The sequence below is a fragment of the Xiphophorus couchianus genome, chromosome 16, assembly GCF_001444195.1.
Source record: "Xiphophorus couchianus chromosome 16, X_couchianus-1.0, whole genome shotgun sequence".
In the NCBI taxonomy this organism is placed as follows: domain Eukaryota; kingdom Metazoa; phylum Chordata; class Actinopteri; order Cyprinodontiformes; family Poeciliidae; genus Xiphophorus; species Xiphophorus couchianus.
In genome coordinates this window covers 13,027,370-13,042,320 of record NC_040243.1, presented here as the reverse complement: position 1 = coordinate 13,042,320, position 14,951 = coordinate 13,027,370, and the positions used below count along the sequence as shown (strand labels likewise).

Sequence of the window (14,951 nt, the reverse complement as noted above, 5' to 3'; positions counted from 1 at the left end):
GACTGGGGATATAGCTAGGTGAAACCTCTACCATATTTAAACCCTGGTAGGAAGAAGCGGTATGTAGAAATCCAGGATCTATCTAATCTAGGAACTCTTGGTGATGAGAACCAGTTACCGGTTCACCCACTCCTTCTCTGCTGGGAGACAGTTGCTGCAAAGACTCAGAAGTTGTAGTCTCACCAAGACTGGGAGGGGCAGGCTTTCTGCTTTCATGGACAGCTAGAGGTGTTGACTGAGATTCATAATCAAGGATGGGCTGAGTTTGATCTACCAGCTGGCTGCCAGATTGCAGAGGAAATATGATTGGCTCAAAGACATTTGACTCCCATTGTCTAGAAGCGCCATTAACAATTCTCTCCATATTAGCATGCGATTTCACAACCATATTTTGGTTGACTGAAAACAATTTCAAGGGCTGTGCTGCTGGAGATGTCTTGTATTCTTCGTTTACAATTCTGGGCAACTCGTTACTCAACAGCTCTCCTTCCCCTTCATTCAAGGACAGAGAGTCTGAGAAGTCATTTACATCCACAAGGTTTATCTTGTCATGAGTTTTGGCCCCTAAAATAAAAATATATACACACAAAGTGCAATACATTGTACATGCAAGAGTTTTAACAAGGTTGAGTAAAGGCTTGCCTTGCCTTTTAGTAAAGACACTGCTAACTAACAGCAAAGAAATCCAGGCAACCTTGCAACAGGAAAACAGTAAGCTAAGGAAATTGTCACTGATACAAACACTGAACATAATTGGTAAAGAAATATACCACAAAAATAGTCCAAGAGCCATGGCTTCTGATTGAGAACAGCACCAAAGACTTTACAGGTGCTGGCAACAAGCCGACTGGAACTGGACCTGAGAGAACTCACTGTCCTGTAGCTTACAACTTCCTGTCTACATTTTTATTTTGCTGGTAATGGCCACTTCCAGCTGCAACTCATTGAGCAATTAGTGCTTATTGTTCAGAGGTGTGGCAGCTGAGCACCGCCACCCTCTGACTCAATGTGAAAGCTGTTACACGTGACCTCATGCTGATACCATAAGTATACAATAATTTGATACTTTGACTGGCAAAAAGGCTTTTCACTCAATAGATGATAGATCTTATCCTTTACTTGCAACATGCTCCCACATATCTGTCCTGTTATATTTGCAACAAAGCAACCAGTCTTCTACTGCATTGAACAATCATACTGCAGCAAGAAGTCATGGCTTTACCACTGCACACTGAATTTCTTTCTTCCAGACAGATCTTCTTGTTTTATTTTTATGGTTTAACATTATGTTGTGACAATATATTTAAAGCCTTCATTGATATTACAAAAGGTTGGTGTTGAAGTGTTCATGCAAAAGTAACTCCATTAAACCATGATGTATTTTGAGCTCTGGAAGTTTTTTTCTTGTTCTTATAGACTGCATGCATAAAAGATCATTTGTAGTAAGAACACATAGTAAGTGCATGATATTCTCTAATCTGCCATAACAAGTTCTGTATTTGTTGGCAAACTCCACAGAACCATTAAGAGGCAAGAGACAATATTTTTATAGAGTATTAGAATACACATTTGAGAGATTTGTTTGTTTGTGTATCTCATTAAATTTGAATATCATCAAAAATAATTTATTGCAGTATTTCAGTTCAAAACTGAAACTTATGTTAATTTATGTTCCTGCCTTTTTTGATACATAAATGGCAGCCTACTGAAAAGTACGTACATGTACTGGATATTATATGGTCTCAATATTTGTTTAGGGATTCTTTTGCATGAATTACTGCATCAATGCAAAGTGGCAGGCCAATGCATGGACTTTGGTCTTAAAAATAAAACTTGAACCAACACCAGCATCCCTCATCAAATCATCATTGACTGTGGAAATTTCACACTATACCTCAAGCAGCTTGAATTACATACCTCTCCACTCTTCCACAAAACTCTGGGACATTGATTTCAAAATGAAATCCAAAATTTACTTTTATCTGAAAAGAGGGTTTTGGATCACTGAGTGACAACCCAGTTCTTGTTAGCCCAAATAAGACATGTCTGACAATTGTGTCTGGTTTGGGAGTGGGTGTGGTGGGTCTTGTGAATCTCAAGTAAACTCTCAAACTCGTTTTGATTTAAAATCTTCTAAAGGCATAAGAAGATTTTATCTCTGTTGTTCAAGAACCATTTTCTACTGCAGTTTTTCCTTCTTCTCAACTTTCTATGAATATTTTTGGGTACAACTCTTGTTGAACAGGGAGCATCTTTAGGTTTGAGCTTTTAAAAAAAAAACCTATGTACTGTATATGATATTGTTCCGCTTTTTTGAGTTGAGTTAGTGAAATATGTTTTGCTTTTGGTAATATTTAATTCTTTGTAGATGCACCTGCAAATTTTCACATCTGACTCTATGTTAATGCTTACTGAAACTAGTTGACTTATATTGCAACAAATTCTTATATGGAACAATGTAAAGTTAAATACTTATGTTTCAGCAACATCGGTTGTGATAGTGATTCTAGGGACCATGTTGTAGTGGTTGACAATGTGCGAGACTCGGCTCCTATGCTGATTATTTAAGAGTTTTGTAGGCAGAGGAAGACGTTCTGCCTCTGGCTTCCTGCTGTGCATTGAAAGCTTGACATCACCTTTACTGCTCAGCTATGAGTTCCAGATCAATGTTTAAGTAGAACTAAGTTGCAGGAATGTTTTTTTATTATAATTATTAACAAAGGGAATTGTGTGGGTGGAGGACAGAGCTCCTGCAGTCTGGTCTGTCTTCTTGTTTTTGAACACATCTTTATCTTTATTTAGAATAGATTACAAACAAATAAATATTTTTGAAAGATTGTGAGGCACGTATTTTTGATGAAGAATCCTACATTTAGTTGTTTTTCTTTAATTATCTGGAATATGTATTCATATTGTACAGGACCTTGGTATACAGTCGCTTTTTGGCTGTGGTATGATCTGCTGTGGAGAGTCAGCATCAGTGACACATCCTGTCATATGGACATGCTGAGTTATATACTACAAACTAATATTATTTAGACGTCACCACTTTCCTTTATGCTGTGCCCACAAGATTTTGATTTCTACCTTGTTTCTTTATTCTAGATTTTTTTTTTAGCTTTATGGTTAATAAATGTGTTGATGTATATTGTTTGGAAAAATAAAAAAATATTATAGCTATAAAAGAGAGATTGTCATTCCATCTTGCTCGATCTAGCACTGTTTAAAAATGAAAAATAACAGTTTTGCTTGTAAAAACCATTGCCCATTCGAACACCTAATTTAAAATCTGAGACATTTTGATCATTATTATTGTTCCAAAGCAGCCTGGATTATATCAGCATGTACAAAAAGTATACATCCTCCTCCTACTTCATGTCAGGTCACTCAAAGAGATTGAATGACTGTGTCTCAGAGTTAGATCACTTGGCTCCTTCCCCCTTGCCTCCTCCTCCTGCTCCTTCCCAGTCTTTGAAGTTGTGTTTCTGTGGAAAATGACTGTGCCATCTGGAGAGTTGAGAACCCATTGCTGCGAGGAGAGTCCCGTGTCTGGACACAAGAAAGTCAAGAGACGGTGGTGATAGAAGCGGTTGGAAGAAGAAAAGGATGAAGGAATAATAATATAGAGACTGTGGAAAGAAGAAAGGAGGAAAGGAGATGTGAAGGCATAGGTGTGAGACTAAACACTGGTGGATTTTGCAGTTGTATGGGTGGAAGTGTGAGGGTGAAGAGATTATGATGTCAAAAAATGGGCTTTTACACATTTTGGCTACTTGATGCCAAGCTTTGGCAGAGATGAAGCAAACAGTGTAACTACTCAGAGCAGTGAGAAGAGAACTGAATGAAACTGGTTAATAGTTTGTCTGGCCAGTTAAGTGTGACTTCTTTACTTTACTTTCACACTGTGCTTTGCTGCAGATGGACTATAATTTGTAAACAAAGTCATGTGGGTGACAATCATTGCTGCAATTGATAGGGTTGGAAAAGAACATCTTTGGAAGTCCTGCTGCTGCATTTCTGTTGTGCACATTTGCACGAGTGTTATTGGAATCAGTTTTAATATTAAAGAACAGCTCATTCAGCGCAGGTTTCGGAATGGGCTATTTTTAATTTTGAAATAGTGTTGGCAAAAATGTGCCTCAACCCGAATGAGACAAGACACTCTGCATGGCCTGAGCCACAACATAATTGCAGCAGCATGCTAAGCAGAAAATGCCAGATCTGGTACTATTTTATCAAAATCACTATGCAGTAGTAACAATAGCATTACCATTAATACCTAAGAATACATTTTTACCATGATGCCCAGCGATGATGGCTTACAAAGTCCTGGAATTGGTTCGGATAGAGGCAGGTCTGTATTCACACCACCAGCAAACCGCACCAGAGTTTGTTTGGTCCAGTTATTTGGTCCGCACCAGAGTTTACTTTAGTATATTCAAACCTGTACAAAAAGGTCAGAACCATCTGGGGAAATTAACTGTGATCAGTTTAGGGACGACCAAATGTGTCAGGTGTTAATATACCCTTAGATACACAGACTAAACTACAAACAGGTGGATTTTGGTTGCCAACATAGGAAACATAGGTGAGAGTTGTTTTTACTGAATATTAATCAGGGTTATCAAAGAGGTTTAATACAAATACATAACACATTTTTCAGATTTGAATTTGTCAAAAAAGAAAAGTAGGTACAACTCTAATAAAATTTCTGAGGATTGTGGTTGCAATGTGGAAAAATATGGAACCTTTTTAACTGATGCAGTTAACACAAACAGATTTACTAACGGGCATTGGACAAGCATAGATAATTTAATGATTGGAGACCAGTCCTTTTCCTTCCTTCTATTGTTTTCGGTCTCCATGCAGCTCTGTGCTTCCATGGAGACACCTGGTGCTACAATCAGACCCATTTTTGCTGCGTTGTCTGAAAACCATTCACATACCTACTCTTGTTTCCAATCTAGTGCCTTTATCAGCTCATCATTAGATGTTAATTATTGTGTATTTATCACTTGCACAGATGAGCAATGAAGTGTATGTTACTCTATTTCAACTCGGGGCATTTATCAACACTGTGGGCGATATTAGCTTGCATGTGTGCTGACGTGTCTGTGGTGAAAACTGTCACCGAACCTTAATGGCAGCGTGGGTGTGGAGCCAATCACTCAGGAAAAGATCAGTGCACCTCATTAACCAATCAAAGAACAGAAACAGTTGAAACAGGGCGAGAGCTGAGCAACTCCTGGAAGGGAGTCCCAAACAATCAAAGTCTTACTACATTAGGAGCTGGTGCTCACTTGGGCTGTTGTAGTGATTTGAAGGGCCCTCCTGCTGTGCTCTAATACAGGTGTAAAGATGTCTTAATGAGTAGGGCCTTTTTCATGGAGATATGATTTAACATAAATATTATCTTTTTTCTGAAGGTAAGTTGATTCAGAATTAGTTAGGAATTGACAAAAAAAAACCAACATTGTCTCAGCATTCAAGTAGTTAAAATCTATTATCCCAGAGTGTTTTTAATGCCTCAGGGTGAACAAAAAAAAGATATAAAAATACCTCTTAAGTCTTGTCAGGTACTCTTTCAATATTGAGTAAAATCAACAGCCTTCTTCTTCCTCAAAATAGAGGAGAAGTAAATTTAACCGTTTAACTGGTATAAATTGGTGTAAGACGGCTTTTCCTCAGTAAATGTGTCTTTCTGGCTTGTCCCCACCCCTTCTCCTCTTTTCTCCCCACTTTCAGTCCCCCAGCCTTTCCTTTCCTTTTACTCCTTGCTTGGCTACTGTAGCAACAAAGTGGGCCATTTCCATTTTGTTATCATGGCAACAGTTAATCTGGGCTGTGTCAGGTTGTGTTTTATGAGATCTATTCCACTCCCTTTGGTTACCCTGTGGTGGTCTTCATCTCTCTTAATTATACTGCATCTCCACCCAGTTAATGCTACAGTAGGCAACTTTTATATAAATATATTTTTTGCATATTTATTAAAACTGTTACTATGTCCAGACAGTGTAAAATAAGACTGATCATCTAAGAAGAAAACCATCCCTCTGATCCTATTAGCATATTCAGAAAACACATCTCTTGGTCAGAAACAACCAATCAGAGGCAGGAGGAGAGTCTTAGCAGTGTCAGTCACGCTTGTGTAAGTACTGCTCACACCCAACCCTCACACAGCACATACAAGCTATGATAATGGTGGATAAACAACCAAAATAAAAGATAACAGAAAAATTATATGCCATTATTGGCCATTCTTACTAGTCTGCACATTTAAGGCAGGCTCCACTGTGAGGAAAAAGCTAAGTATTTCATCCAGATATATTAATATTTTACTTGTTTATTTAAGTAATTTCATGTAAAAAGTGAAAATCTTCTGTTATAGAGATTGATTATAAAGTCATAAATGTCAAGTATTTATACATGCAAACTTTGTTTCTTATGGTATACTGCTAGTAAAAAAATCTATTACTTCAATAGGAACATTTAATTTAATTAAGGAATGTCAGGCTGTACATTCAATACTGGAGTAAGGCCACTTTTGCATGAATTACTGTATCAGTTCATGTAGGGGCGATTAGCTTGTGGCTCTGCTGAGTTGTTAAACACAGATGCCATAATGTGACATTTTTCTGTGTAGTTTGACTGTGAGATAAACTGTTTGGAAAAAAATGTAAATAAAAACCAAAGCTGTTACATCAATCTGATACAAGATGTATCAGATTGTGAAGACTTGTTTTGTCTGCACCATTCTTTGGGAACCCCACAGATTGTTTTGTCACAATTAGTTCTAAAAGTTGAAGTTCTTCCCATCAAGTCATTCTTGTTGAGCTTGAAACTTAATACTGATTAATAAAATCCTTCCTCATTTCATCTTTCTTGGATTGACTGAAGTCTTGGTACCTCAAAGTGCATAATGATGTGGAATAATTTTGCACTCCCCTCTTGAGTGCAAACCTTTGTTTTCAAACAAAACCTTTGTTTTGTGGGATAATTTTGATCCTTTGTAACCGCTCTGCAACATACTACTGTAGCTAAAGGATGTAAATGGCATTAAAAAAAGGATGGATGAAGTTTATTTTAAGTTCATCTGATTCTCTATAATTAATATCAAGTGTGAACTCAAGAAGACTGAGTGCTAAAATTCAACCAAAAAGTGCTTCAACAACATATTAGTTGCATGTTGTACTCGCTTGCAACTTGTGTGTGTGCATTTTGAGAGACTTTGCACTTAATATTGAAATTGTTGTAGAAACTAAATTTGTAGTTTGACTTAGCTACAATATATAATTATTAAAATGAACAGAAATAAACAGCTCTCCTAAATTAGGTAATCAGTCAAACAATAATGTATTTATCAAGTATTGTGCTTAGTTTTCATTCTTTGCCGTTTTCTTGTTTTTTAGAAGTTTATTTCTTAGCAACTTCAATTCCAGCCTCAAATTGCATGATGATGTCATGGTTGCGTAGAAGAAGAAGAAAATTGCTAAAAGAAACCCCAAACAAAATCTAAAGTAAAACGTAAAAAACAGTTTGCAGAAAGCATTGAGATCTATCTTTTAAATGAATACAAGGAAGTAGATGAACATATAAATAAACTAAGGGGTAGTTTGAAAAGTTTTAAGCAATATTTTAAAAGCATTGCGCTTCTCTGTCTCTTAATCATTTATTGTCTTTGTCCATCAGAATTCTAAATGTTGATGTTTGTGACGACCTGCATAATATTCCTTTTCCCATCATCAGCAGCTACTGTTAACTTTCCTTTCGCCAGATTTGCCTCTGCGGTGTGCCATTGTTACCATGGTGACATTCCCCGGCCCTCACTCTGCCAAATATTTGCCAGCAACAGCCCCAGGCAAACACTCCTCCTTTAAGAACCGCTTCCTCTGAGTAATCCCCAAATGATGATCCAACATGGGAGCGTGGCATCCCATCCTCAGCTTCCATTTACACAAAATGCTCCTCAATAGCTGTGACAATGCTATTGTTAGCCTGTCTGGGTGGATGTGTTCTGCTCCCTTAAGACAACGACAGTCAAGCCCTGAACGAGGCAGACCTGCAGCACTTGCAGATCACACCCCAGACACAAAGAAACCCCACAGCCAATGCATTTTCAGCTCATTTTGAAACCAGTTCATCCTTGAATCGCTTCGGCGCTGACTATTGAAAGTGCACAATATTTTTCTTTCAGCAGACTGTCTCAGCAGACCAAGTCACAGTGTTGCGCTTGTGTAACGCAGTGTCATCTGGTGACATTAAAAAGGGGTCTCTTTGGAGGCTCGGCGGCATTACTCAGCCGAGAGTGGGTAGTTAATTGTCAGGGAGCTGCCTGTGTGTTTTTGCTGAGACACAATGCCGTGTAATGTGATGACACATTCTGTTCCCTCGTAATCTCTGTTTTAAAAACACAAAGGCAAAAGAGCAGTTGTTGGAGGCCCCTGAAAGAGCAGTCTCAGAGGAGGCCGATTTTAAACACATTTTGAGGAAATCTGTCAAAAATAAATAAATATACAAAATTTTTAAAAAACTGTGCATGTGTTGTGTGCAAAATTTATATCACAGTATGAGAATGATAAAAGAGTATTTTACTTTTTTGTTTCCAAAAATGGCTCAAAGTGGCATAGTAGAAATATGACACGTTGCCTCTAAGCCTGACACAAATTGAACCTTTTTCTGAAGGATTGTATTTTTAGATGCGAACAGTGCTGTGATTTTTGCTCCCTTATGGGATTCTCCTGTTTTTGCTTTTTTTTTTTTTTTTTGCCACATTTAATTTTCAGATCTTAAAAGAAATGTAAGTTTTTGACAAACATAAAAAGAGATGCATTTAGGTCAGGGGTGTCAAACTCCAGTCTATCAAGGGCTGGTGTCCTGCAACTTTTAGATGTGCCTCTGCTGCACCACACCTGAATAGAATAATTAGGTCATTAGCAGGACTCTGGAGAACTTATCTACACAAAGAGGAGGTAATTAAGCCATTTCATTCCAGTGTTTCGTACCTGTGGCACATCTAAAAACTGCAGGACACCGGCCCTTAATGCCTGGAGTTTGACACCGGTGATTTAGGTGATAATTTATTAAAGAAAAAACCTGACTTCATATGTCCACTGCTTTAGAATTGCTTTAGTTCTGCCAAATTGGAGGTTTTTCAACCATGGATGCTCTATTTAAGTGCATGACCCAAAGTGACCTTGAGCTAAAGGTCATGAATTGTTAAGAGATAAATGTGTGTCTCCTTCAAATACAGCAAGTTGTCCAAGTCTTGGCGCAACAAAACAAGCCCAGACTATAGCACTACTATTTCTATACCCACTGTATATTTTATGTTCTTTCTTTTTTTTTCAAATGCTGTGTTACATTTAAGTCAGATATAATGGGACACACCTGCCACTGATCTACTTTTTACTTGGGGACCATCAAGATGACTTGGGGCAATGTGAGATGGACCTTTGTGGCCTATCTGGTCAGCATTAACGAATGTCATTATCCCTTCCTTTCTTGTTGAATCACGAACACTGACCTTAATGTAGGCAGGCAAACTCTGCTGTGTTTTTGTGATCTCCTGGATGACGCGATCTCACCCAACCTACTCTCGGAGTAATTCTACGTTTGGTTGGGCTTGATTTGTGTGTGTGTTTTTTTTAAGATATTGCAGCTTTCTTCATGCTGTCAGGCAAGTTCTATTGAAGTTATTTATTGATTCTACGGGTCTGGTAGTAATCAGGCCTCGGCCTGGTTGATTGGTTTGGAAATCTTTTTAACTTTAATACTTAAAAAGATTATTTGAATTGACTCAGCTTGTCTTTGATAGTAAAATTAGTTTGATTTTAGCCATTAAATGTGATAAAACACTGAAAAATGTCTGTGGGATCAAATACTTCTTCATTGCGCTGTATGGTATAAGCTATTCTGCTGCTGATTTTGTTTTTTAGTATAATCTAACCAACATTCCGACTAACTTAGTCTGAGCATGCACTCCGATTCGCCTTTTCTGAAGACGACAGCATGCTGAACCCGCCTTCATCCATAATAGATTAACACCAATGATTTATATAAAGGACACAATTAGAACATAACAGATGACCTATATTCCCGCCCCATTCGATGGTCGTGTAAATCTATAACGGTGTCACTCGGTCTCAGGCTTTAAGTGAGCAGATCAATACATCTAGTGTGTATTTAAGAGCAACATGCAGCTCTCAGCTGTCTTTTTCTAGACACAAAGACTCCTCCCAGGGGAATTATGCACAGCCGTGTTCACTTCCACTCGTCGGGCCGCTCCAGCTGTGCTTAATGAATTTGGTGGTGATTACACCCACAGCTATTTCGGGAAAGGTTTAAGTCTGAACCATCAGTCTTGACCCACATAAGGTGAGCACAATGTGCATGCAGGAGGATTTCAGCCTCACTGGAATCTAGCAGTCTTTATGATTTGAAGGTGTTCAGGTGGGAAGCTTCACATGCTCTGGAAAAAAATTAATCTAAAAAGATGTGCCCCTACCTTTTAATAGTAAAGATCTTTGCTGAGTATTCAAGGAAAGAAAAATGATACCCCTGTGTTCAATAATAAGGAGGCAAACCTATTAATCATTTCTAAATGTTAAATAGGATGAATTTATGATGATCTTTCAAGAAAACCTTTGTTATGACATATTGTTGCCACTATAGATACAGCACCTGGCAAAAATATTCCTTCTCCTTTGAACCTCATTGTTTAATATAATCACAAACTTCAGTAAATTTCCCCATTCTCTTGTACAAAACGGATAAAGCTGAGTAGACTGTGTGAAGCGCATTTGTGAACATAAACTTTAACTTTATAAATTCTCAAACTGATTCAAGCCTGTACGTTGACTGGGCCATTCTACCATATAAATGTGAAATCTGTTCCTTTGTACCTCAGGCTGTGTGTCTAAGGTTCTTATTATGGTGGAAGATGAACCTTCACAGAGATTTACATGTATTTAGCTCCGTACATCTTCTCTTCATCTCTGACCAGCTTCCCCAACTTTTGCTGAAGAACAGTACCCCTCAACATTATTCTGCCACTGCCATGTTTCTTTATGGGGTTAGTGTGTTCAGATGGATTATCATCAGTAAAGCCAAACCTAATGCTTTGCATGTTGTTTTATCGTCTTACTAGATCACATTCTTCCAGATGTTGTATCCACTTTCTGTCTTGCACATAATACTTTCTATAGTGTTGCTGCAACATTTGAGTTCTGCTTGCAGTTCATCCATACAGGTCAGATTTATGAATTGCCAAACTAATTGTCCTTTCAACAGATCATCCAACTGAGCAACAGCAACATCCAACAGGATCTTTTGGCTACTTCTGATAAATTGTCTTTGATTTCGCCAGTCAGTGTTGAGCCATATCCATGTGGTTTCCATTTATTAGATAATGCATTGATCTGTGCTCTTCAAAATTTGGGATATTGTTTTTTCTCCTAACATTTCACCAAACTCTACAGCTTAATCTCTGACCTGTCTAGTGTGTTCCTTACTCTTTAGTATGCTGTTAATTAACGAATGTTCTCCAGCCAAACTCGGTCACTTTCACAGCACCTTTTGATTTAGTGTCAGCATTCAGCCTCCTTAAGTTAACATTTGCTATTGAGTCCAGGGAATCTGATTAATCAGAAATAAAGTTCAGCCATCTTGGCACCATAAGTATTATTTCCTGCTAAATATTGCATTAAAACAGCCCTTTGTGATTGTGAAATTGCACATATTGACATTGCAATGACAATTTTATACATTGCACTGTGCTAATTATGCTCTTACGTTTTTACATCAGAAGAACCTGGCACTTTAGGTGCAGTCAATAACCAAATTTTAAGGTGTAGAGGAGGTTCAATCTGAGAAAGGAGGTCTGAATAAGGTGCAAATTAAACGTGGAAAAGAGGAAAAAGCAGCAGCGTATGTCTAAGGTGGACACATGGGACTTTCCCATCTTTTTGCTATTTTTGTGCAAGGACAAAGATGCATGGAGACAGAGCAGCAGGGAAGAGCGAGGGAGAGGCTGAGGATGAGGGAATGTGTGTTCCAGTTTTCTGAGGCGTGTGCACCTCCTTCCTGCTCCCACTGCGTGACGGTGTGTGTGTGTGTGTGTGTGTGTGTGTCTTAATGTGTATGTGTGTTGTTCAGTTTGAGGGTCACCTGGTATGAGGCTGCAGCACAGCTCTTAGTCATCCTCTCACCTCGGTCTGTTTTTACCTGACGCCCCATCTGTCAACATATTTAACCCCAGGGCACAGATTACTGACTGTAAACAAATTGAAGAATGCACATCTTTATTTTGCAGTAGAAATATTGGAGCTGCAGTAGAAACATTGGTTGGATAGACCTAGGTGCAGCAAAAAGGAACTTATGTTCATTTTTGGATTTATTTTTATCTACTTACACTGGTTTTATGAAGCTTTTTGTTGTCTATGTTTGTTTCTTCAAATTTACAGAGGAGAAACGACTTTTATACTGTGTCACCATGCAGACAACTACCAAATTGATGAATGAAGTTTATCTTGGTTTCATCTGTACTTTTGAAATTAATTTGTGGACAGTTTAGTTTATTGCAATAGCCAACTGGACAATTCTCCAAACGATTCAGTCTTGTGATCTGGCAAACAGTTCGCTAGCCTTCCCATGATCTTCTCTCTGTCATCAGGGCCGCTCGAATACTGATAAATCATATTCCTTTTTAGTACGGTAAATGCATCAAAAGGAAAAAAATCTTCTTTTTGTCAGTCTGTCAGCAGGTTATTTGTTGCACTTTTTTTTAGCTTTGTAGAAATTAGCTAATTGTTATGCCCTTTAAATTTAAATGTGACTAATTTTGCATTCTTTTAATTTTCTGTCAGATTCAAAGCTTCTGTCTCTATCGAAGAACTCACAGGACATTTTGTTTTTTACATGTTATATGTAAATGTTGAATTAAAACTAAGTTTACGCAAATTGAGGTTGTATGTATTATTATTGTGTGTACTAAATCAGAATTGGCAGCTTGGACCTCAAAGAGAATCACATTAGCCTATGAAAGCCCAACTTTGATTCAGTCCGACACAGTCACATTCAGCAGGTCTTTATATCTTTATCAGGCCATTTGTACACCCACTCTGATGAATTAACTCATCCTAAACAAGCTTGGGGTGAAAATGGAGAGGAATCACTTCCTTTTAACGGCAAGAGAACCAGACTTGGTATCAGTAGCCATTAGCCTCAACCAGTTGAGACACAGACAAACCCAGGAGAGCCTCATTTGAAAAATGAAAAAGAACATGAACCTGTTAGCAGAAGAAGGACACTGCATCTGTTAAAAAACCTTTTTCATTACTTTTATCTCTTTTATTTAAACTATTAAGTAATTGTCTTAATGGTTTAAATTTATGCAGCACTTTGGAACAGGATGTTTTTAATTTTGTTCATATTTTGCAGGCGGAAAAAAGCCTGTGAAAATAAATTTTTTAAGTGGATTTAAAGTTCCTTCCAAATAGTCATCACATATAGCATTTATAATATATATATATATATATATATATATATATATATATATATATATATATATATGATAGTATAGTATATATTCTATGCATGAATATAATAGCACAGACTGACAATAACATAATTTGAAAAAACAATTCTATATAAAAACAACATACATATATATTTTTCTCACAAAGTGGAAATCCCATGAGACCTATTCTCACCTGGCGGTTTCTTGCTGCAGCGGGTGTGAGGGAGGAGACGTACTGTAAACCATGGCTCCTAATTGAGGAGAGGTCAGAGTGGCGTCTCCTCCTCGTCTTTCCCAGCCTCGCTGCTCGTCTTGGGGCAAATATAGCAACAGGCACCACAGGGGAGACTTAGCCTCTTGCAACCATGTTTTTTCAGGCTGCACGCCTGCTATGCGAAAGGATTTTATTCTTTGATCTGCAGCTTCGGAAACCCTCATGTCTGAGATGGACAATATGTAAAATTATTCATTTTATTTAGTACTTTCGATATATAAAATATATTTGTATTCTGTAGTTGTATTTTCTAACTTCTCAGATTTCTCTTAAAAAAAAAAAGAGTACTTTTATTAATAAACAAATCTACAGTAAAATGAAAAATTGTTCACAGTGGAACTAGATTTAGTTTTAAATTAATGTTTTAACTTGACAGCACATTTCTTCTAATTGAAAAGGATATGTATAAGGATCAAAATATGACACTACAAGTGCGTCTCTAAAAATTTGAATATCATGAGAAGCTTAATATTAATTTGTCATCCATTTCTAATGGGAAACGTATACAGTATATAGCCATATACAAACTAGTACACATTAAGACAGAAGGCAAATCCAACCTAAATCCGATTTGTATGCCCATATGTGATCCACATCCAGCTTTTATATGGCAGTCTGAACGGTCCAGTTCTGATCTTTTCATATCTTTTCATATATGGTACTAAATAGGATACATATCTGATTGTATTCAAAATGTCTGAAGTCTGAACAGTGATGTTGCATTTTACCCGGCTTGTACGTCATTGATGTGAGACATGCATCCTAATTTATCACCAGACGATGCCAGATGCCTGTAAATTCTGATGTAAACAATGACTGAAAATTATGAAAGAAGTCTGACAGTGAAGTGCATCCCATCACAATCCCACCACTTCTGGTTCTGACTACGTATCCAAACAGTCTTCTCTACAATAGCTGAAGTCAATTCTCCACACAGTTAGTAGTGATTTATTTTCTCTTGCCTTCCTTCCTTCATGATCTTGTGACAATACTGTCAAACAGTTAAAGCGCATGACAAAGATGAACACTCAGTGGTTCCTGGAGATAGTCATCAGCCTCCTCATAACCTTACAAGAGTAAACAGATACAGACAATGGAAAGCGAGGAATGCATTTTATAGAATTTATATTTATCTTTTTAGCAAGGATAATGGCGATTTTA

General features: G+C 37.6%; 1 protein-coding gene across 4 annotated transcripts in view; it reads left to right on the top strand.

Moving 5' to 3' along the window:
* The window catches only part of prkcab (protein kinase C, alpha, b), a 101,594-nt gene that overhangs the window by 1,647 nt on the left and 84,996 nt on the right, over positions 1–14,951 (top strand). The gene's annotated exons all lie outside the window — the stretch shown is intronic.